Raw genomic sequence first — 24,018 nt, forward strand, 5'->3', positions numbered from 1 at the left:
ATGCAAAAAAATCAATTAAACAGTTTTTAAAAAATGCTATAGAGAAAAAACAAAGGAAAAACCTATAAATTGTTTGGTACAAAAAGGAAGTTTCCCCAACTGATTTTCTGAGGTTGAATCTTGGGCAGGCACACATGAAAACACAATGAACTAAAATGAACAAGAGAGGAATTCCAGTTCTGGCTCATCATTTTCATGGGCTCTCAATGGAATTTTCCCAGAGAAAATTCCTTCCTTAGTCAACAGGCTTATTTTTGGACTGACAAATGGGTAAATCATGTGAGATCTTGGGAGAACCATGAAGCACAAATAAACTGGAATATTTTTTATTTCCTTGGAGATGCTGGGCTTGTGCCCAATCAAGTCAACCTTTAGCTATGACCTTGTGGTCCTTGACATCTTAAACTCTATTACAAAGCAATAATCATCAATAATGGTTAAGAATTTGAGAGTTTGATCATTGGAATGCATTAGATGCACAATATGCAGAAACAAAGGAGGGCAATTTCTTAGTGTTTGATAAACCCAAAGATCCCAGATGTTGAGGTAAGGACTCACTAGTCAACAAAACTATTTGGAAAGCTCAAAAGAAGTCTGTCAGAAACTAGATATAGACCAGCATCTTACATGTACACCAACGTAAGCTCCAAATGGATATGTGCCTTAGACATAAATGGGTGACATAATAAATATATACAAGTATATATATGTATATACAGCACATATACAGCTCAACTTTGGTACTCAATGGTTTCAGACCTCAGTGAATTTGGTATTTGATGCATTTTGATGAGAAAGATTGTCACGATATTTGGCATTTGCTTGGCACTCTATGCACTTGTTAGAACTTGTTGATGGTGCCATCTTGGGAAGCTGAAACAAAGGATCACGTATTAGTTCAGCAGCATAAAGAAGAGCTCAACACTCAACTTCAAAGGGAGAAGCAATAGCTAGTGGCCAGAGAATTTTCTTCAGTTGAGGAGAAGGCAAAGGGAGATGTCCTCACTTCATTAATCTAGGAAATGGGTACAAAATGGGTAGAAGGGTCAAACTTTGTTGATAAACCTTTGACAAGCAGAACTGTAAATCCATTAAATGACCAGACTACTTCCCACTTTAGGAATTTCGAAACACACATAAAACCAAACATCACTGGATAGATTTTTTGGAAAACTCCCACCTGGTGAATCTCAAGCAGGGTTCCATGGTGATTAGGGACAGAGAAGAGAAAGAGAAAGAACTCCAGAAGGGCAGTTGCTCTCAGATATTATGGGAGGGGACTTGTAATGTTTCTTCTCCCCACCATCCCCTTGGGGTACAAACTCCTCTCAATACAAGTTTAAAGTATTTCATTTACTCTAATTAGTGTTTTTTTATTTATGTCTATGTATTATTTATGTTTATTTATCAAAGCACAACTCCATTAATGCATATAAATGTCTTAAAATTTGCATTTTCTGGGGGTCTGGAATAGATCAATTCATTTTATATTATTCCTTATGAGAAAAATTCATTTGGTACTCAACCTGCCCTCTGGAATGAATTAACGGCGAGTACCAAGGAATCACTGTATATGTATACGTCACATATATATGGAGGAAATTTCCCTTATTCCTATACATTTGGATGTTTCCTAGATGTGTGTGTTGGTATTTCTCCTCCATCCTCTGCCCAACTGAATTGAACTTTAGATCTTGAGTGGAAGCAGATTTGACGTGTCCCTCGTCCCTGGTGCCCAGTTGACTTGTGGTGGCCATGGATGTCCCGTGTCAGTGGAAGCAGGCTTGGTATGATGACGAGGATGATGGAGATGCTGCCAGATGCACTGTCCCCTGTGCGGGTTGGGAGCGCTGCCTATTCCGTTGTGGGTGTTTTGTACACATTTTGTATCTCATAGATATGCACATGTTGTTTCTATCAGCAGAATGTAATTTTATTTCTCATAAATATTATTTTTTAAAAGTTTATTTATTTACTTGTTACATTAAAATACCCAGTTAATGCTCTTCTTCTCTCCTCCATTAGAGAGGCCTCATGTGACCAAAAGCTATGCGCATACATAAACGATATCTTGCTCATTTCTACCATATCAGATCTTTACCGGAGGCGGGCGTCCCGAGTCATTCTTCCAGCAGTATTTCTGTTGCTGTTTGTCATGTTCTCGTGGCTCTTGTTTCACTGCTGTTGTAGAGAATGTTCTCCTCCCTTCTTTCACTCTTCATAATTTCATGGAGGTCTATCTAAAATTAACCTGTTTGTCATTTCTTACAAGTTGGGGCATATTAAAAAAAATTTAAAACCCCCCTATTGATTCTAAGACAGGAGGGTGACTAGGGCCAGGCAGTTGGGGTTAAGTTAGGAAGTATCTGAGGTCAGATTTGAACTCAAGGCCTTCTGACTCCAGGCCTGGTGCTCTACGTATTGTGCCACTTCCCTGGCCCTTGTCAGTCCAACTGAGGGGGGTTCGACCCAAGAGACAATGAGTTCAGAGTGAGGTGATACAGCAGAGCTTTCATGAAGGAAAGATGGTAGAGGGGAGTCCAGTGCCGAGTCCCAGCTGGGTGGGGGCTTTTATTTAATTAAGAGTTCCAGCATTAGGGGGCTTCCTCTATTGGCTGTCTCTGGGGAAGGCAAGCTGTTTGGATGAGCTCACTGGCTGTCCCTGAGAGGGGGATGTTGTTGGCACCCCTTTCGTTGGCTTTCTCTTGCCTCCCTGAGTCTGTTTGTTTCCTGTTGCCTCACTGGGGTCTCCAGATTTGACACCCCAGAAACATTCTGTTGAACACAATTGATTATAATGGGATTTAAAACATTGTAAAGAAATATCAAGTAGGCAAGGCGACGTCTGCTGGGACAGATCCGGGGGGAGAGGACATACTGGGAAGGGTAGACCCTATTTGACCATCTCAGTGACAAACAAGTCCCCGGGGCTCTGAAGAGACTTCCAGAGGGATTGATAAAGAAAGAGACCTGCTTGTTCCATAGATCTCTTCTGGCCATGCTTCAGCCCTGAGTGAGCTCTGGATAACTGTTACCACAGTAAAACAAGCCATCCTGCCATCAAACAAACGTTCCCAGGGCTCCTCGTCCTAACATTGCTCTCCCATCCCCGGGACTTCTCAGACCCGATGCTGTCCCCCTTGTCATTCTCCTTGAGGGTCAGGACTCTCATGACTAAACCCAGTGTCTGGTAAAGAAGAGGACAGGACTAGGCGCGGAGCAGAGTCCCCGCTGAGGAAACTCCTTCTGAAACCAGCCAGCACCTTCTCCAGGACTCGGGATTTCGGAGAATGGGCTGGGACACGGAACTGGGGGGACTTGCCCCGGGTCACACAGCTAGTACGTCTTGGAGGGAGGACTTGAACTCGCGTGTTCCTGTGTTGAGGCCAGTTCTTTAGATGCTGCTTTCGGCTGCCTCTCTTGGTACAGAGGGAAAGCTCTCTTTACTTTTCTCAGTGGAATGGAAGGTCCTTGAGAAACTACTTTTGGTTTCTGTCTTGGTGTGGTGTGATGCCTGGTTCATAGCGGCCACATAGTAAAGGCTACGTTGGCCTGAATTCCTCTTCCCTAAACAGCTCCCTTTTCAGTTGATTCCGGAGCCCTGTGAAAAGTGCAGGGATTGAATCTCCGTCGCCTGGCGGGCAGGCTGGATTCTGAGGTTACTGTGAAAGGAAAGGGAAAATGAGATAGAGACAAGCTCCTCCTGGGCCTCTAGAATTTCTGAGAGATGGATGGTTCCTCGAGCAGAGGAGGAGAGCCTGGGGAGGGCGGGAGACTGGTCAGAGGGTCTCCCCATTTCTCTTTCTGATGGTCTACTCTGGGATCCATTATTTCTCCCCCCAAATGGTGCCACCAAAGTAAGATGGATACTCATCTCCGTTTTACAGATTGGGGTATCGAGACCCAAAGGAAGGGCAGCCAAATCACTTCTGGAAAAAGAATTGGCCTGGGCTGTGTGGTTCCCAGTTTGGAGTCTATCCCCATGCTCTGGTGACGGATTTGCTATGTCTGAAGTTCAAAGAACTCCCCAGGAATGTATTGCCACCAGACTCAAAGAAGGGGGAAAAGGGGAGAAAACACTGTATCTGAGTCCACCTAGGAGTGGTCCAAGTCAGGGGCCATTAAAATGGCTTCCCGTTGGCTTGGTACGCCAGAGCTGGTTAGCAGCTTGCTTCCAAAATTGCATTACAAAAATTACATATTTCATATAATCAGGTCTGTCTCTTACTTAATCATCCTACACAGTGTATAAATCTTTTGAATGGACAGGTCTATAAATCACAGGCATTTTTCATTTACCACTTATTCTAGGCTGGGCAGTTTCTTATTTAAATTGCTATATGAATAAATCTAATAATCCTTATTCACTTACATCATCTCAAACTTTTAAATCTTATTCTGACTGAGGTCATAAGTGAAATCAGCAGTGAGGGCAAAACAAGCAGCTGTAACAACTCTAATAGCTTACCAAATTATATTAAAGTACTCAAATAACATTAGGAAAAATGTGGAAGAATGGAATTGTGTTATTAAAGAATGTTCTGCTGAGTCAGGGAAACTGAGGCCCTCATCAGAACTCCTGAATGGGGAAGATGCTGGACTTGTCCTCCTAGCAGGGCTAATAGAGGACACAAGCCACTCGCCGGTTGGAGACTGCAGTAGAGAGACCCGAGGATGCAGGAGTCTGCCTAGTCCTGTTGGGGTTTGGATGGGAGATCCCAGTGCTAATCTGTTTAATGGTTGGGACAATGGGAGACCAACAATGAGGTGTGTTGCCTTTCTTGGCCTGAGGAGGCAATGGGGCATCCTGGCCAGGGATTTAAATTTGGAATGGGGGCCCGAGCCTGAATCCTTGCTTTTATTTTTAATAGTTTGGATTATCTTGGGCAAGGCACTTCCCCTTTGGGATTCTCCATCATCTAGAAAACTGAGCTAGATGGTCTAACTCTGAAACGAGCAAGCAACGAGCATTTATCACTGCCATCATGGAGCAGACACTCTTCTAGACTGGGGATAGGAAGTCCCCCTGCCTCGAGGAGCAAACATTCTTCTCTCATGGACCTTTCCTTCAAGCCTGGGCTGTGGGCAGACACCCCATCCCTTAGAACCCTTCAGAGACCCCATTCTCTCAGAAACACTCTACCACCATGCGTACGACACGTCAGGACTGCTGCTGTAAAACATCTTGGGGATCCATCTCAAGGGCTCACCAGGATGAAGAAAATCTTTGCAATGCTTAAAAAAGAGTGAAGCTCTATAAAAGAAAAGGGGTGTTTTCAGCTCCATGACTGGCTCTGAAGCAGCTCCCTATTTTAAGGATCGGGATCTGGTCTGGACCTGTGCAAGGCGAGGATGCTCCTTCTGTCATAGGTCAGCTCCTCTCCAAATGGTAGTCTTTGTGTGCCGGTTGTCTAGAGCAGATGCCAAACTCCCAGCGGAACAGACGCCTTTTGTTCCCAACACCTCCGAAGGCAGACACAACCAGATTAAATTGTGATGGGAAACACTGAACAAGAAGAGTAAAAATACAGTAGAACACTCTTGCTCCATTGTATTTGACTCTTTGTGACTCCTTTTTGAGGTTTTCTTGGCAAAGATACTAGAATGGTTGGCCATTTCCTCCTCCAATTCATTTTACAGGAGAAGAAACTAAAGCAAATAGGGCCAAGTGACTTGCTCAGGGTCACACAGCTACTAAGTGTCTGAGGCCAGATTTGAACTCCTGACTCCAGACCTGGTTCTCTATCCCCTATGCTGCCTAGCTACCACAATAGAACCTAGAATGTCAATATGTGGTTTTCTAAGTCAATATGGCCTGTACAGGTTGGAGGCCTCCATTTCTAGTCAAGTTTGGCACCATTGCTCTAAGCATTGAGAAGTCAAGAGACCTTCCCAGAATCACAACGTGTGTCCAAGGTGGTCCCTTGCTGGGCAGTGTGGCCACAGTATTGTTAGACTCAGGAAGACCCATCCTTTGGTTCCCTGACCTCGGACTCTCGTTAGCGGACCCAGGAGGGACGTTCCATCTTCTCACCTTCCATGGCCGAGATTGTCCAAATGCTGGAAGATCACTCCCCTCCCTGAAATGATATCTGTGGAAGAAGTTCTTGGCTTTTGCCTGGCAGATGGTGTTCTCTGGCCGCCACCTCGCCCCTGAGAAGGTGGGGGAGCTGGGTGCAGTCTATTTTCCAGGGAAACCCTTGCCAGGCTTTGGACAAACCAAGGAGTTCTGCTGCCTAGGAATTCCTTTGGCTCTACCCTCTCCAAAGCATACTCTTCTTCACACGTGAATGTAGCTGTCCTGGGGCTTCTGAGCCCAAACGAAACAAAGAACCTCATTATTATTTGGAGATGAAACCCAGTGATGGCTGACCATAGTGACACTGGCAGGAGACCCTTAGGATTGACATCATTGACCATAGAGGAAGAGCCAGGAGCTTCTGGACAGTGGTGTGGTCAGTCCCCTTGCTTAGATCCCCCCCAAATCCCAGCTTTGTTCTGGGTTCTCAATGTGTAGTCATCGCTACTGAGGCATTATATATGATTGATGCCAGTGGGCAGAGAGAGGGGCACAGTGGGAAGAGGCATGTATCTGATGCCAAAGAACTCGAGGATGGATCCCCCCCTGGCCCTTGGCACCTCTGACCATAGGCTGGGCACATCCCCCTCTCTTCACCTCAGTTGCCCTCTTGCTTTTCAGAATGGGGTAGCGGGCATCATGGTGTCTCAAAGTTCCCCAAAGTCTTAGTGCTGAGAGTCTTGGAGTACCCCGTTTCTCTTGTGTATCAGGTAATAAGCTGAGTTATCCCTAGGAGACTGCTAAGAAATATTCTTCAGAACTTCATTCCCTCTGACAAGTCTTGGACCTTCTGGCTGTGTGGAGAGGAGGAGGCTAGAGGGTAGGTTGAGGCTAGGTGTGGTCTGAATGGAGAGAGTTCAGGGGGCTGGGAGAACCAAGGTCCCGGCCTCCAAGCCTGTGTGATGGTCTCCAGGGTGCAAAGACTTCCAGTTCAGAATAAAGCACAAGTCGTTTAGAATAGCCTCGAATGAGGAAGCTTGTGCTATTTCTCAGTCACTTCTTCAACACGTATTTATTGAGTTCTTGCCTTTATTTTCTTCTAAAATTCCACTGCCGTCATGCTTTCCTGCACAATGGACGGACACCCATTCAACTGTTGCTCTGGCTTGTGATTTCTTCAGTATTTCACATTTTTAAAAGATGGAAATGCAGACCAGAAATATCCTGTTCACATTGACTTTTTAGCATCTCTGATTCAAAAGGCTCCATGATGGTCATAGGGGATGGGGATGGGGATGGCATCCTTATTTCAGTTTTCCTTAATATGCAGGTAGGTGGTGTAGTGGAAAGAACACCGATGGAGTCAGGAAGACTTGAGTTCAAATTTGGCTTCAGACATTTACTCAGTGTAAGACCCTGGGCATTTAACTTCCCTTTGCCTTAGTTTCCTCATCTGTAAAATGGTGTTCCCACAAGTACATGAACAGGGTTGTTGTGAGGATTAAACGAGATTAATAATTATAAAATGCCCGGTGCCTAGTAAGAGCTATATAAATGCTAGCTAGTGTTATTATTAGTTAAAAATTAATTTATCCTTCCACATTCCCCTCCATTATTTTTTGTGTAGCTCTTCTCTAAATCTTTGGATAATCAGAATCAGAGAATGTTGAGATTGGAAGGGACCAAGGAGATCATCTTGGCTCAATCCCTAACTTTCTTTTTTTTTTTAAAAAACCCTTACCTTCCACCTTAAAATCAATTCTAAGGGGGGCAGCTAGGTGGCTCACTATGTGAGAGCTAGACCTAGGTTCAAATCTGGCCTCAGACACTTCCCATCTGTGTGACCCTGGGCAAGTTACTTAACAACCATTCCAAGGCAGAAGAGTGGTAAGGGTTAGGCAATGGGGGTTAAGGGACTTATCCAGGGTCATACATTTAGAAAGCACCTGAGACCAAATTTGAATCCAGGATTTGAATCTTGTCTCTAGAGCTGACTCTCAATCCACTGAGCCCCCCCCCCCCCACTTCTATAGATGCTAAAAAGGGTGCCCAGAGAACTGAAGCAACTTACCCATCACACAGTGATTATTTGACTTGGCAGAGCTGGACTCCTTGGTCAGGGATCCCAGGATATTGCCATGTCCCTTCCGGGTATCTGACCCTGGATGAGAAAGCATTCAGGGGCACACCGAGCTAGAATGGTGGTTTTCAGCTTGTTGTGTTCTGAGTACGAGAGGTGTTCAAATAGATTTTCTTGGGTTTGGACGATGATGGTTGCCAACTATTTCTCCTGTCATTTGGTTGAAGAAAAGGCTTCTCTACTTCCTGGGGCTGGGAAGGACTAGATATCAGAGACGGCCACCCTTTTGCTGGGCACTTTCTTGGGGGGCTCTCCTGTTCCTGACCCTCACCCCCATCTCCTATTGGCAGGCCACTGACATCCCACGATGGCAGATGGAAGGTGACAGAGCCTCCTACCAGAGGCCAACCATGGACATTGGCTGATAGGCTGAGAGAGACCATTATCCTTCTGAACTCTGGAATCCAACTGGACCCATTAATCTCCTTGGATGGTGAATCAAATTAATCCTCTCCCTCGATGGCTGCAGAGTGACAAGCTTGGGGAGAGGAAAAGAGAGGCTGTCAGCACATATGGATGGCCGTGGCAGCAACTGGTTTATTAAATGGAGAGGCCAGTGGGGCCATCTCATCTTGGGAAGCTGATTGGCTCGGGGTCTGTGCTAGTCCCTTACTAAGACTTAAAGAGACCTGAAGAAGAATTCAAGGCATCCTTAATAGGAAGCGATAAGCCCTGGTTTGGCTCATTTATTTATTTAGTTTGACTCATTTTGAGAAAGGTTGGGCTCTGACTAGGCATATCACATCTCCCTTGAGCCTCAGTATTATCTATAAAATGGAGAGGGGGAAGAGTTGGATTGGGAGACCTCAGGGGACCCTTCTAGTTCTGCTTCTAGGGCCCAAAGGCTTTGGGGTGAAGAAGACAGGCTGAGGTTCTCTCTGTATTGTTGTTGAGGCAAAGATGTGACCAGGCTCTGGCCAGGGACAGGATACAAAGAACAGCTCACGTTTCTCTAGTGCTGTAACTACCTTGTTTCATGGGGTCCTCATTACAGCCCTCTGGGGTTGGCTTCTTCTTATCCCCATTTTACAAAGGAGGAAAAGGGGTGGAGTAACTTGCCAGGATCACACAGTTGGCATGTGAATGAGGTAGAGTTCCAAGCTAGGTCCTCCTGAGCATTGTTGACACTGTGCTACCCCGCCTTCTAGAACCCAAGCCTGGAGGGTGATGACCTTTTCCTGCTAGACTGAGAAGAGGAAAAGGGGACCCAAGAGGTCATTCAGTCCAAACCCATCATTTTACAGATGAAATATAAGCCCCAGAGGCTCATTGACTTGCCTCAGGCATACAGGAGGAAGGAAATGGGGCTGGAATTTGAAGTCACCTGCTTCACCTTCCTCTTCTGTCTCTAAACCTTCCACCTTGTTGACGGCTCAAGAGAAGTCTTCCCCAAGGTTCACTTTCCAAGCTCAGATCTTTCTCTAACCTTTACCTCTCTGAGGCTCAGTTTCCTATCTGTGAAATGGGTATCTCGGTCATTCCTGTGGCTTTATCACTCTCCCTTGGATGACTCCCAAGGGGCCATCTGCCGGCTTGCTTGTCCTTCTGACCCTTCTGACTAGTTCCAGCTCTTTTGTCCCCGTCTCCTCAGACTCATCGAGTCCAACACCAGATTAATTTCCTCTAACCTTACGACGCCCGTGGGTCGATGTTTATCAGACCTCTGCTCCCAGGCGAGTGGCTGCAGGCTGAACTGGTCTCTCAGCCTCCCCCGTTCCATGTCGTTTTTATGCCTCAACTGGATGGAATGGAAGGCCTGAGCCAAGGCCATGGACAGGACATTTGCAGAAACAAGAAAGAGGATGAACGTTGTCATTGGGGTCATACGACGGCATCGCTTGTGATTGCTTATGCTGAAAGTGCATTGGCATCCGTGGGAGACGTCAGGGGAAAAAGGCATAAAAAATACGGAAAAGGTCCTCGTGGTTGGGGATGTGGACTCTGAAGGAACCTCCTGGTGCAAACGTCCACAGCGCGGAGACAGGTTCTGACCAAGGACACAAGCAACACCCAGCGGAATTGGCCGGGCTGTGGGAAGGGTGGGCGGAGGGGAGGGAGGGAGGGAAAGAATGTGATTCTCGGAACCAAGGAATAATGCTCTAAATGGACTAAACAAACGAATCAAATAAAAAAAGAAAAGAAAAAGTAGCTGGTCCTTCTCTTCATCTCCCTGAAGAAGGGCTGTGCGCAGACTTCTTTAGACCGTCGCCGTCCATCTTGGAATCATAGGGCTGTGTCTGGCACCTCTAAGCAGAACGCTCTATCCAGGGAGCCACCCCACCGCCCCAATCTCACTCCGACTCCCGGGGCTTCTTCTCGCTCACAGGGTCATCCCAACGGCTCAGGCGAGCTTGTGCCCTTCTCTTAGAGCAGGGTAGTGGGATGCAAAGAATACCTGACCCGAGTCTGAAGTCCTGGGTTCTTTCTTGTCATCTTTCCTCAGGGACTGGGTGACCCTGGATGAGTCACTTAACTTTTTTTAGCTCTTTTCTTCACCAGTAAAATGAACCTGGCTTTCCAGACTAAGCTAACACACTTCTATCTTGTTCATTTGTTTCACTCGTGTCTGATTCTTTGTGACTCCTTTTAGGGTTTTCTTGGCAAAGATACTAGAATGGTTGGCCATTTCCTTTTCCAGCTCATTTAACAGATAAGGAAACTGAGGTAAATACGGTGAAATGAACTGCCCAGGGGCACGGAGTTGGTAAGAGGCTGGATTTGAACTCGGAAAGAGGCAGCTTTCTGACTTCAGGCTCCAGGCTCTGCACCATGGCGCCCCCTAGTGGCCCAAACCTTGTAGGAAAAGTGGTTTACTTGCTCTTCTTAATACAAGCACCCATTCCCTGCGTGCTTGTTTTGGCCTTGCCTGGAACACCATCCCTCCTCCCCTCTGCTTCTTAGAATCCCTGGCTTCTGACACAGTTCAGATGACCCTGTTTATTCCAGGCCTTTCTTCATCGCTCCAGTCCAAGTGATTTTTGCTCTTTGAAATTAGTTCCTGTGACTAAACCTTTAACTTTGCTCTTGACAGTTGGGTCCCACCTTCCCCTCCTGTTTTTTGTCATAATGCCACCATGTAGGATCGTAGATTTAGAACAGGGAGGGGCCTCAGAGGTCAAGGGGCCAACTCCTCATATACATGGGGAAACTGAGGCTCAGGTAGCGAGCAGTCACTTGCTCAAGCTTGCACAGATGATAGGCAGCAAAGAGGAAAGGGACTGACCCCAGATCCTCTGATTTCAAATTCAACCTTCCTTACCATCTGCCCTATCAGGACCCTCCAAGCTCTACAATTAAGGGAATCAAAGCAGAGGCTCTGATTGGCTTTTCCCAAAGTCACAGAGCAAATAAGACCCTCCCTGGGCACCCAATGGGGCTTGTCTCCTGGTCCTGAATTCTCTCAGCCAGGATTCAAGCTTTCCTCCCCGGCTTCCACTCTTCTCTAAAGACACCCATGGGAGGAGTCTTCTCTCCTGATTTCCTGGCTCACAGGGCTTCAGGCATTTTACTCTCTTCTTTGTAGTTGTGGATGGTTCCCCTAAAGGGCTATCATGTTAGGTGTGGGGCAAAGAAGATGAGTAATGGTGGCCATTGGACCAATGGGCCATCCTCTCTTTCTGTCTCTCTCTTGGTTTCTCTGTCTCTTTCCTCTGTCTCTCAGTATCTCTATTTCTTTGCCTCTCTGTCTTTCTCTCAGGGTCTCTTTCTATCTCTCTTCACCCCTTGGTGTCTCTGTATTTTTGTCTCTCTTTGCTTTTTTCCGTATCTCTCTCAGTGTTTCTGTTTCTCCTTCTCCACTCTGTATCACTGTCTCTGTTTCTCTTTGCCTCTATCTTTCTCTCAGTGTCTCTTTCCCCCTCAGTGTCTCTGTTTCTTTGTCTTTTTTTGTATCTCTCTTTCTCTCTCTCAGTGTCTCTATTTCTCCTTTCTATCTCTTAGTGTGTCTGTTTCTCTTTGTCTCTTTCTTTCTCTGTCTTTCCCTGTTTCTCTTCCCCCCTCAGTGTCTCTGTTTCTTTGTCTTTGTCTTTCTCTGTATCTTTTCTCTCAGTGTCTGTTTCTGTCTCCTTTCTCTCTCAGTGTCTCTATCTCTCTTTCTCCCTCAGCATCTGTTTCTCTCTGCCTTTCTCTGTAGCTCTCTTTTTTTTAGCATCTGTCTGTCTATCTCTGTCCCTCTGTCTCTCTCTTTGTCTTCTCTGTATCTTTCTCAGTGTCTCTGTTTCTCCTTTCTATCTCTCAGTGTGTCTGTTTCTCTTTGTCTCTTTCTTTCTCTGTGTCTTTCCCTGTTACTCTTCCTCCCTCAGTGTCTCTGTTTCTTTGTCTTTTTTTGTATCTCTCTTTCTCTCTCTCAGTGGGTCTGTTTCTCTTTGTCTCCTTTCTCTGTCTCTGGCTCTGCCTTTCCCCCTCAGTGTCTCTGTGTCTCTCGGTTCAGAGCACACTGTGTTCTGCTCACCTGAGAAGCCAACAGGATATGTGCTCTCCCTCTCTGCTGTAACAGGGTGGTGTCACGCTGAATAAATATTGAGTCTGCTCTGGAGAGCCAGCGCCTCTTTCAGGGGGTCCTTCTCTTGGTTTTGGGGAGGTTTTCATTTTATTTTCAGAGGGAGGCACAAGATCTGAAAACTTCCTTTATTTCCAAGACAAAGATACATTGTACGGAAGAAATCATCCCTGCTTGGAGAAGAAATGTAAATAGCAGTGAGGTAAACTTCTGTTGAGTGCCTAATAAAACAAAGAGGTGATTGGCTGAAGACAAACAATCCCAGTAATGGGCAAGTATCTCCCCATGAGGATGAGATGGCTCCTTGGCCCGGGTCCCTCTGCCCTCCTCCCTTTTAAAAGACACCTTGGCTTTAGGTCGGGCCAGAAAGCCATCTGTGAATACAAGTCCTTATTTTCCTATAGCGTCTTCTTTTGGAAAACTAATTGGGCCCAAGGAAAAATGGACCGTTGTTCGAGGGTGTCTCAGTTCAGAAAATTGAAAAAGCCCTCCTGGAAGAAGTCGGAGGGCATGTGAAAGACTCCATTGTCTCAGGCCTGCTTCCTTTAAGGGCAGATCTGGCAGGGCTGCCAACTCCATTGCCAAGAGAAAATGAGCCTATATATTGGGGCTTGCACTCTGCCAGGAAAAGTAAAGGGAACTGGCAACAGTTGGCTGCTGTTGTGCAGGCCCAGGTCCCCTTGCAGGGAAGGGAACATGTTTCATATCCTGTTGCTTACATCTGGTTCTGGATAAATGGCGGCCCTCTGGTGACACCTACAAGGAAGTTCTCACCTGGAAAAGCCATCGTGGTGGTCGCCAAATGGAAGATGAGAGTGAAGGGGACAAGGACGGGACAAGGCGCTCGTCTCCATGGAGAACCAGTTCATTGCTCATACCTAGCATTTAGGGAGTGCCTTAAGGTTTACAAAGCACTTTACAAATATCTCATTTGAGCCTTGCAATGATCTTGGGAGGCGAGAGCTCTTTCTATTTCAGAGATGAGAAAACGGAGGTGGAGAGAGTTAAGTGACTGCCCAGGGACACACCATGAGTCCATGATTCTATGATCCATCGCTGCCTCTCGGGGCCTGGGTGACCTTGGGCAAGGCATCTCGCATTCCTGGGCCTATTGGTAGAGGGAGGGTGGAGGTCCTGATGGTCTCAGTCTATGAAAGTGGCATAATCCAATTCAATAGAAGGTTACATCTCAAATTCTCTCATCTATCTATTCATCCTTCTATCCATCCATCCATCCATCCATCCATCCATATTTCTCTCTCTGTCTCTGTCTCTGTCTCTCTCTGTCTGTCTCTCTGTCTGTCTCTCTCTGTCTGTCTCTCTGTCTGTCTCTCTGTCTCTGTCTCTCTCTGTCTCTGTCTCTCTCTCTGTCTCTGCCTCCCCCCCCCCATTTATTTTCCTCAAATCATTCTGGGTTTGCTTTCTTTCTCCAAAAGGCTCTATATGAACCTCAAGGCACAACACGTAGAACTCTGTGATCCACACAGCAGTAATCTTGTACATGACGATTTATGACCTCATTGAAAAGGATTTTGGGGATCATTAGTCCAGCTGGGGTCCCAAGGGCTCTGTGACTTTACCAAGGGCACAGGACTAATCTGTGAAAGAAGCACGATTAGAACCCAGGCCTCATGCCTTCCACACCCTCAATCTTCCCCACTCTCGCTAACCTTCATCAGCAGTAGGAAGATGCTTGCTGGGCTTGAAGGGACCACAGGGGACATGGAGGAGAAGAGCTCTGGGGAACTTCCTCTCAGAGTGGACAGACAGATCCCCACCTGCCTTGCCGTTCATGGTCTCCAAGACCCCCCTCCCCCCTCCCCCTCCCCCGAGACTTTGCTCAGGGACACCCAACCTGTGCACGAACCTGCATCTTCCTGGCTCTGAGCGCGTACCAGGCTTCCTTTCAAGATGTTCTTCTTTGTCCCTCCTCTCTAATGACCTCATCTAATACCGGCGTGTTCCAGAGCTCTTTGGCAGCCCGTGGATAGAGCACCAGGCCTGGAGACAGGAGGACCTGGATCCAAGCCAGGCCTGACCCTTCCTCACTGTGTGGCCCTAGACAAGTCACCTAACCCCAGAGCCCAGCCCTTCCTGCCCTCGTCTTTGAGTTCTCACTAAGACAGAAAGTGACGCAGAAGACGCCAATCCCTTCCAAGGCAAAACTCGGAGGGCTCCGCGTCACCCCCTTCATCAGCAGATGGCAGAGTCCAAGCATTTACGTGTATTTGTTCTGAACGCTCGCCCCTTCCGTCGCAGGGTCAGCCCTGGCTCCACGGCAGAAGAGCCCGTCCTGGCTCTCTCCCACGTCCTGTATCGGGCCAGAGAAGAGCCAGTCAGATCCCTCGGGGGGCCTTGGGACCGGCTCGGGCACGGGCGATGGAGAGGAGGCCTGCAGGCCTTGGCCACTCTAGGCTGGGCGGACGGCCTCCCGGGACTAGAACCCTTGGGACTTAAGGACAGCTTTTAGTCACGGGGCCTCTTCATGCAGAGCCATCTGAATTCTGGTCTGTTGCTGTACAAGACAGTTTTGCAGTGGCTGACTTCCTCTGAGTCTCATGGTTGTTTCTTGGGTTTACTGGAGATCGGATTCTCTTAAAAATAAAAGGAATAATCAATAGGTAGTGTAGTGGATAGAGGGCCAGACCTCGTCAGAAAGACCTGGGTTCAAGTCTGGCCTTAGACCGTTACTAGCTGTGTGACCTTGAGCAAGTCACCTAATCTTGTCTGCCTTAGTATTGTCATCCGTGAAATGAGCTAGAGAAGGAAATGGCAAACCACTCCAGGATCTTTGCCAAGAACACTCCATATGGAGTTGTGGAGAGTCGGCCAAAGTTGAAAATGGATCAAATGATAACAGCAAACATTTGTGGGGTACTTTGAGGTTTGAAAGGAGAGATTTCTATGTATGATCTTATTTGATCTTTGTAAGATGCACGGGAGACAGACGCAGTGATGATGCTGATTTTACAAACAGGGAACTTGGGACAGAGAAGATAAATTGCCCACAGCTACATAGTTAAGCTAATAATGATCTGAGGTAGGATTTGAACTCAGATCTTCTTGATTCCAAGTCTATCTCTCCAATCAAGCGCTCTAATCATACCTCCTTCCATGTAAATGCTGTCAATGGTAATTTACCAGGACTTCTGTAGTCCTTGACCGATACTCTTGTCTTCCTTTAAAAAAATTCTTTGTTTTACATGTTTACAGATTGAATGACTTTCCAGTTTCAGGAAGAAGGAAAGGAGACAATCTGGATTATATAACTTCAGAAAACTCATGTGGAAATTTGTTGTTAAAATTAAAAATAAAAAAAGAAAATTATTTTTGTTTTAATTAGCCAAGATCTGCCTTCTATTCCTCCCTCCTCCCACCATCAATTGAGAACATGAAAAAAATAAACATTACAAATATGTAAGGGCCATCAAAGCAAATTTCCATATTGGCCATGTCCCAAAAAATTAGTCTCATTCTGCATTCTGCGTCCTTTCCCACTCCACTGGGAGTTGGGTTGCATGTTTCATCATTTAACCTTCTGGAATCCTGGTTGGCCTTTATGCTGATGAGTCTGGCACAATGGCATTCCATCATTTTTATATGCCATAACTTGTTTATCCATTTCCCAATTTACGATTGCTTTTTGAGACTCCCATCCTTTGTTACCTCAAAAAAGTGTTTTTTGCATCTTGTTAGAACTGTTTTCCTTAGGACTCATCCCTTCCTTAATCTGCCTTGCCTCTAATTCCTTTCTCTCTTCTTCCTTTTCACTCTTATTTCCTGTTGAGTGAAATGTATTTTTCTACCAACTTTGTGTGTGTGCATATTATTCCTTCTTTTGACCTTCAGATGAGAGTGAGGTTCAAATGTTAGTCATTCTACTTGGTCTCTTCCTTTTTTGGTGTAGATATCTACTTGTGCACCTTGATTTTTTTGAGATAATTTCCCCTAACTTTCCTTTCCCTTCTCCCTTTCTCTTCCCCTCTTTTCTCAAGACCATCAAGCCATAATAGAACCATTTCCACTTCTGTCTAGTTAGATTCCCTATGTGATTATTGAATATGATAGAGTTCAGAGAGGACACATGTTTTATTTCCCCATATTTGAATATGTTCAGTTTGTCCTTGTTCAGTCCTTTGTCATTTTTTATTCATGTTTACCTTTTTATGTTTCTCTTCATTCTGGTGTTTGAATTTCAAAGGTTCTCTGAAACTAGTCTTCTTATCAGGAATGCTTGGAAATTTTTTATTTCCATTAAAGATCCATTTTTTTTCTTTTTCAGTTTTGCTGGTTAAACCATTCTTGACTGTACACCCATATTATTTGCCATCGGGACTATTACTTTTCTCTCTGTTCCTTTATAGTGGTGACTGATAAACCATGAGTCGTTCTTACTGTGGCTCCTCAGGACTTGAATTCTTTCTTTCTGTCTACTTGAAGTGTTTTTTAAATTGATCTGGAAGCTCTAGATTTTGGCTATAATGTTCCTGGGAGTGTTCATTCTTTCAAGAAGTGACTGGTTTTATTTTTTTTATCTTTTTATTTTGCCTTTTGGTCCTAAGAGATCTGGGAAATTTTCTTTTAAGATTTTTTGAAATAGGATGTCTAAGCTCAGTCCAGTGTTTCTTAAATATTTTTCTCCTTGATCCATTTTTCAGGTTAGTTGTTTTTGCTATGAAGTACTTTACACTTTCTTTCACATTTTTCTCCAGTTTTTTTTACTTTGTTTTAATATTTCTTGTTGCCTCATTGAGTTATTGGCTTCTATTCGATCTATTCTAACTCTCGGGAGTTTGTTCCTTGGCAAGGCTTTGTCTTTCTTGTGCCAGACTCTTAATTCCCTTTCTAATTCTTCCATATCTCTCATTTCTTTTCCTTTTTTCATCAAGCCCTCATTCCATTTATAAAAACATAAAAAAATATCCTTGAAAAAGCTTTTGCTTCATTTCTTCTAGGAATTTCATTGGAGCCCAAGCTATGTTTTTCTGAGACTTTGCTTGTAGATGTTTTAGTCATTCTCTTTTGTGTTTGTATCTTGAGTGTCCTTGGCACTCTAATAGCATGTGATGGTGTGGTTCTTTTTTTTGTCTCTAGCTTACTTCCTGACTTTGGACTTGATATATGACAGGACAGTACTCATTTCTGGAGGGAAGGTCACTGTTCTCTTGAGTATTGAGTGTTGTGTTATTCCAGCATCTCAGGGACAGGCTGAGGACCTCCAAGCCTTCAGTGCCCCCAAGGGGTCCAGACGGTCCAGGGCAAAGTCTAATTACTGCCACTAGCTCTACAAGTTCTTGACTTGGGTTTGGGTCTGTGCACCTTTAGGGTTGCACCAGATTCAGCCCCTGTCAGCCAAGCTAATGATTCAAAGTAGCAGAATTGTAGGCTTCTCTTTGGTCTGGGATTCATGCCCTGGTTATTTCACTGGGCCAGATCCTGGAAGTGAGACCCTTTTTTGAGCTTGGGGTCTGAGTCACATCACTCCTGGTGTTGGCTTCTGAATTTCTTCTTTTCTCCATATACTACATAGAACCTCCCTACCTGAGAAAGGCAATGACACCGCCCTATCATGGGCACACCGACTCCCTTCTCACTCTGCTCTGGTTCTCTGACCCAGGACTGGGTAGGAGGGCAATGAAGTTGCCAGTTGGCACCTGTTCCCTTTGACATTCAGTCAAATACCGGGATACCCCGGTGTGAGTCTAGAGCCTCCTTTTGTGGTGGTGCTATTCAGCCTCTCCCTGGGCATTAGAGTGCTCTACTGGTCACGTTCCTATTCCTATCCTGTCTGCAGACCTTGCTATCCATCTCCCATTGCTGCCCTGGGCAGGACAAAGAAGTCACTTTGACTTTTTCTGCATTTTTCCATCAAGATTTGGTCTGGCACATTTTATAAGACTCGTTTGGAGGAGTGGCAGACCAGAGCCCAGCTACATTGCTTCCTTGGACTCCATCATCTTGGCTTTGCTCCCACACTTGGGTTCTTGAGGAGAACTGAGGCTAGTGGTTAGGTGGTTCAGACTCCAGTTGAGAAGAGAGAGCAGGTAGTCCTCAAGAAGAAAGCATTAACAAAAGAGGGTTTCCTAACAATAGCAATGGAAGATATGTAACAATTGGAGATAATTCCCCTTTGCCCTTGTCACAAACACTGCTTGACTCTCAAGGCAGAGTGAATTTCAAAACTATTCCACCCTAATCAGACCATTCTTTAGAAGAACTGATTTAGCTATTTCCTGATCAATAACAATAGAGATACTTGGAATAACAGAATCAGGTCTTGGAAACCACATTTCTCCTCCCTTCTTAGTTTAACAAGATTAGGAAGGGCTGCAGCAAACTCAAGATTTAATTTTCTGAGAAAATGGCCTTCAACAGACATGTGCAGAAAAAGGACAGACCTCTGGACTGTCCTAAGTCAAGCTTGAGCCACCATTGGCACATGTGAGACGCAGGAAGTGAGGTAGAGAACAGCCTCTGGAGTTCTTGGGACTTCCTGTGGAGAGGGCTAGAGTTCAGTTCGATCCCGGAGCTTGAGCTTGGAGGATCCCTGTAGACAGCTTTCCTTCAGACGGGTAAGTGATAAAGACTGACCTCTTTTTCTGCCTTGGATCTCCAGGGCCTTAAACTCCCGCTTTGGCTCAGCCTGAGCCAGAGCGGTTTTTGAGTTAAACTCCTTTCCTTCTTTCCCTCTCTCTCCCTCTCTCTCCCTCTAATATTTTCTTCCTCCTGTTGTAATTAAATCACCCTAAAATTTGGCAACTGACTTGGGTATTTTATTATTTGGGATTTCCCTTGGCAACCACTTAAATTTAGATTTTTTCAGTCTCAACCATAATTTCACCCTTTACAGAGGAATACCAGAACCATTCCTGGTTGGCAACCGGGAAGCTACAACAATGACTTGATCTTAGTCTTCTGGACCAATTAAATCTCTAGGACCATTTTATTGCATTTTTAGAAGGAAAAAAAAAGAGCTTGGTCAATGTGGCAAGCCATGCCAATCTTACTAGAGGTTGTTCTTGCCACACCTTGGAATAACCATACTTGACCAGCCAATTTTCCTGCTCTCACATGCAAAGCCTTTCTATTTTTTAAGGAATCTATGTCACAACAACAAATATTTATTGTTTGCTTTATGATGTGAAATTCAGCCTGTGAGATGCTAGAAATACAGTGATGTGTACAGAGAACATGACTTCTTCAGTAACCAGAATGTATAACAAAGACAGATAAGTAGAACAAAAGACACCGGACCCACCTTGTCCTTTGCAATCTTGCTTCTTCTGAGTTGTTCTGGATGGCAACCAGGGGCATTATGGGCTTGAAGGGAATCTATGGTTCCAGCCATCAGTATTGCTCCATGGAGTTCCTTGAATAACTTGAAGGGAACCCAGGATGATGATATGGGGATGTCATGTGAGTTAAAAAGGAACAGAAGGAATTAGATTCCAAAAGACAAGAGAGAAAAGAGTTCAGACGACAGACTTAAAAATGTCTAAGAGTTTATGTAGTTAGCTGACTGGCAAGGGAGCTAAATGTGTCTCCTGGGACTATCAAGCTAAAGAGCTGCCACTTCTCTCTACTGTGCTAAAAGAGGACCTACAGTCACCACAGAATAGTTGTAGACTAGCAGATGGTAGCAGAGAACAGCAGATAGGGGAGCAGAGTATGAAGATACAGTGGAGATGCCCACTTCAGAGGAACAGCAATAGCAGAAGCATCCAGGTCCAAGCAGCCGCATTTTAGTGGGGACTCTGCAGCGTGGGAAGCAAGAATTTCTCTGGCTTCCTGCATGCCTTACACACGTATCCCACCATCTCTATTTCCTGGTCCTGTGTGTTCCCTCTCCTCACTGATACACATGCAGAAACTCTTTTTGGTCCCTTATCTTGTTGCAGTATTTAACGAAATGCCTTTCGTTTTGCATTTCTGTGTCTCCCCGTGTACTGCTAATTGAAACACTTGGATGGGGGCTCATAAGCTACGGTCTTCTGTGGATGCTGAGCCACACTCAAACATAGGATTCAGAGGGACTCATAGGAGAGAATAGATGGACCTGGGGGCTGGAGATAGTCAAGTCCATGCCATCAAGAAGCTTATAGTCTAGGGATGGAGATTGATCACCCGAATAACTATAAAGCAAATTAGAAAATATGTGCAAAGAGGAAGCTCATGCAGAGTCCCAAAGGAGACCCAAAAAGAGCTGCCTTTCCACCCCCCACCCCCCATACCCTCTTCTATTTTGTCATGCAAAGTTCATCTTTTGTTTTGTTTGTGACAGTTCCTTATAAGGAAATGTCTCCTATCAATGCCGACTGGCACCGTTTCTGGCGTTAATAGTCCTACATATTACCCAGATTGCTGGCAGTGTAAACGATTTGCTTGGAGACAGCCAGTTTCATTTGGATTTCTGTCCTATGCCTAGTACCTTGCACACAGCCGACGCATAATAAATGTTTCTTGAATGGGGAAGAAGAGAACTGAGTGACTGTGTGTCAGAGCAGGGCGGCTCTGGAAAGGCTGCTTCCCCGGATCTCTTTTCTGTGTCCTTTTTTGGGTTCTTCTGTGTTGTGACCATCCGGAGGAGACACATGCTTTGGGACCGGCTCTAAATGGCTCAAGGTCTGGACCCTCGTGGGCTGGACCACAGTGGCTGTCCGAGAATGAGGGAGCCGTGGCCTGGGGTCCACTCCTCCCTCCAGATTCTTTACTCCCTTTCTGGGGTGTCTGTCCCACAGAGGAGGCTCCTCGGCCCTCCAAAGGTCCCCTGGGTTTGTTGGCTGACAATGGAAAATGGAAAATTCCAGGAAAAGTACATTTCCTGTAAAGTGAGTTGTTTGGTGTGTTTCACAGCGGTTTGATTCCACTTGATTGTCCTGCATTCATAATTGCTCAGGTTAATTCATTCACCATTGACTGCAACATCCTTGTAAAGGGAAACCATTCTTTGGCTTTGGGGAAAGTGGCAGATTACAGTTGGGTCGTGGGCCTGGCCCATTGCTGGGGAAATGCTCTCTGCCTGGGTGAGGAGACAGCTGGGTTTCCAGCTCTGAAGGGCAGACGTATCTCTTCCGGCATGGCAAGCCCCTTGCTGGTGGGGAGGGCCCTCTGGTACCTGCCTCCTCCTACCTGGGGATGGAGAGCAGTGAGGCTGGGGGTGTCCAGTGGTACCCCACGCTTCTGCGGAGTCAGACGGAGGCTGGCTGGGACTCCTCTCTAGAGGCAGAATTTGTTAAAGGAAGGCCTTTAGATGGAGACAAGGTGGCCCCGGCCTGGGAGTATCCAGGAAAGTGGGCATCCGGGAGGATGGGGCAGTGCTGCCGTGGGATGGCTCTGTCAGTCCTGTGTGTGTCTGAGCTAAATAGCTTGGGGAGGCGGTCAAGGGGGTAGCCTCTGGCGGGGGGCAGTCAATAAGCCTTGAGGACCGTCCATCTTGAGCAGGCTGGACCTCTGAGACTGTCCTGTCCAGCTCCTTCAGGGGAAATAGAAGACTGGAGAGGGAAGGGGAATGGCCAAGGGGAATCAGCATCTACTCCAGCCTCGGACCCTTCCTAGCCGGGTGACTCTGGGCAAATCACTTAGCCCCCAGGGCCCAGCCCTCGCTGCTCTTCTCACAGAGCCAGGTTTGGATCCTCCCTTAGAGATGGACTCCCAACCCTGGCCAGTCACTTTTTCTTTTCATCTCTGTTTCCTCGTGGGCCAAATGGACAATACTAAGAGCTGTTGGGAGGATCCGGTGGATGCTGTTTGTAAAGCAGAAGTGGTAGCTGTCGGCAGTCTTCAGTCTCCTTGAGATTCCACAAGAGCAGAACCACTATGCCTGGAGGCATTGGGGGACAGCTAATTCAGGGGGCCCAGAACCTTGGGGGGCTCAGAACTTTTGGGGGGCCCAGAACCTTGGGGTCCAGAACCTTGGGGGGCTCAGAACTTCTGGGGGGCCCAGAACCTTGGGGGTCCAGAACCTTGGGGGGCCCAGAATTTTGGGGGGCCCAGAACCTTGGGGGGCCCAGAACCTTTTTTGGGGGGCCAAGCTGTGTCAGACCACAGGATTCTTGACAAGAACACAGCGACGCTACTTCCAGATCCGTGCCCCAAAGAGATCTAAGGAAGACCCAAAGCACTTGAATGTCCGTGCCAGAGCGATTTCTTCTTGGGAACCCGCCCCCCCTTTTGGTGTGCTTCATCCATTTGGGGGGACTAGCGGGAAGGGGAGCAGCCAGCATTTGGAGCTCAAAGGGAGGTGGCATTTCACTGATTTGGGGTCGGCTCGTCTGGTTTTAAATTCTGCCTCCTCCGTGGATGCGCTAGGCGGCCCTGGGCAAGTCATAGCCTTCCTAAGCCTTGGTTTTGCTCTCTGTAAAATGGGCTGAGGAGCAGAGCTTTTTCATTCATTTGCACCTTTATGAAGCCTGACGCCGTGCTAGACTCTGGGGATGCGATGCGCCCTTGGGTGGGCCGGGGAGTCCCCACAGAGAAGAAGACATGGAGGAGATGCAAAGTATTCTGGGGGGTCGGGAGAGCAAGAAGGCTTCTGGGGGGTCCAAGGGAATGCTAGGCTCGGCGCACAGGGCCAGCCAAGCCTTTCCTGGGGAATCCAGGTTTATGGAGCTCTTGGGTCCTGTACTGGAGGACTCAAGAAGACCCTGCCTCATCCCCCAGCCATTGCCCGAATAATCATTTAAAAAGGCTTTGTTGCTGCTTCTGTTTTCCCGGCAGCCCGGCTGTCTCCCCTCCTGCGTCCAGTGACCTTTCTGTGGAACAAAGAGCAACCATGAAGCAAAACCAAAGCCAAACGGCCGCTGTCTGCAAAGTAGCGCCCCCCCCCCCCCCAGGGAAGGAGAGAAAGGAGCCCTTTTGGTCCTCTCTTCTCCAGGGCTAATTCCAGAGTATTCCCGTTAGCCAGGGGGGCTCAACTAGGGTCAGAAGGACCCAAGTTCAAATCCAGCCGCAGACACTTACTGGACCAGCCAGTCCATCTCTGCCCCCTTAGTTTCCTGGTCTGTAAAAGGGGTAATGACAGGGCTGACCTCCCAGGGTTGTTGTGAGGACCCAATGACTGCAAGGACCCCAGCACCCTGCCTGGCGCACAGTGGGTGCTTTATTCATGCCATTATCCGTTTTTCTGCGCTGTCGTCATTTTATCATTTATTTTTCCTCCTTTCTTCGCCCCTTGTCAGTGGCTGCCTTCCAGCTTTCTTTGGATTCCTCCTGCTTGTCTTTCCTTATGACATTCGGAGGCCACGAGGGGCTCAGCCATTCCCCGGCCGATGGGCTCCCATGTTGTTGGGCTTGTTATTGACTGATTTTGAATACAATAGAAAGACGTGCCAGACCCATTCTGTTATCTTTGGCCCTTGTCTG

General features: G+C 46.6%; 1 long non-coding RNA gene across 2 annotated transcripts; it reads right to left on the reverse strand.

Moving 5' to 3' along the window:
- Positions 1-210: 210 nt before the first annotated feature.
- Positions 211-9,334, reverse strand: LOC103093077 (uncharacterized). Of its 2 annotated transcripts, none has more exons than XR_473687.3 (3): positions 9,128-9,334; positions 8,091-8,637; positions 211-1,015 (listed from the first exon to the last, which is right to left on the reverse strand). It is a non-coding gene; the product is annotated as an uncharacterized LOC103093077 (long non-coding RNA). The 2 variants fall into 2 exon arrangements; XR_008912523.1 differs by lacking the exon at positions 211-1,015 and adding an exon at positions 2,770-3,662.
- Between the last annotated feature and the right edge of the window lie 14,684 nt (positions 9,335-24,018).

The sequence above is a fragment of the Monodelphis domestica genome, chromosome 5 (genome assembly GCF_027887165.1).
Source record: "Monodelphis domestica isolate mMonDom1 chromosome 5, mMonDom1.pri, whole genome shotgun sequence".
Lineage (NCBI taxonomy): Eukaryota > Metazoa > Chordata > Mammalia > Didelphimorphia > Didelphidae > Monodelphis > Monodelphis domestica.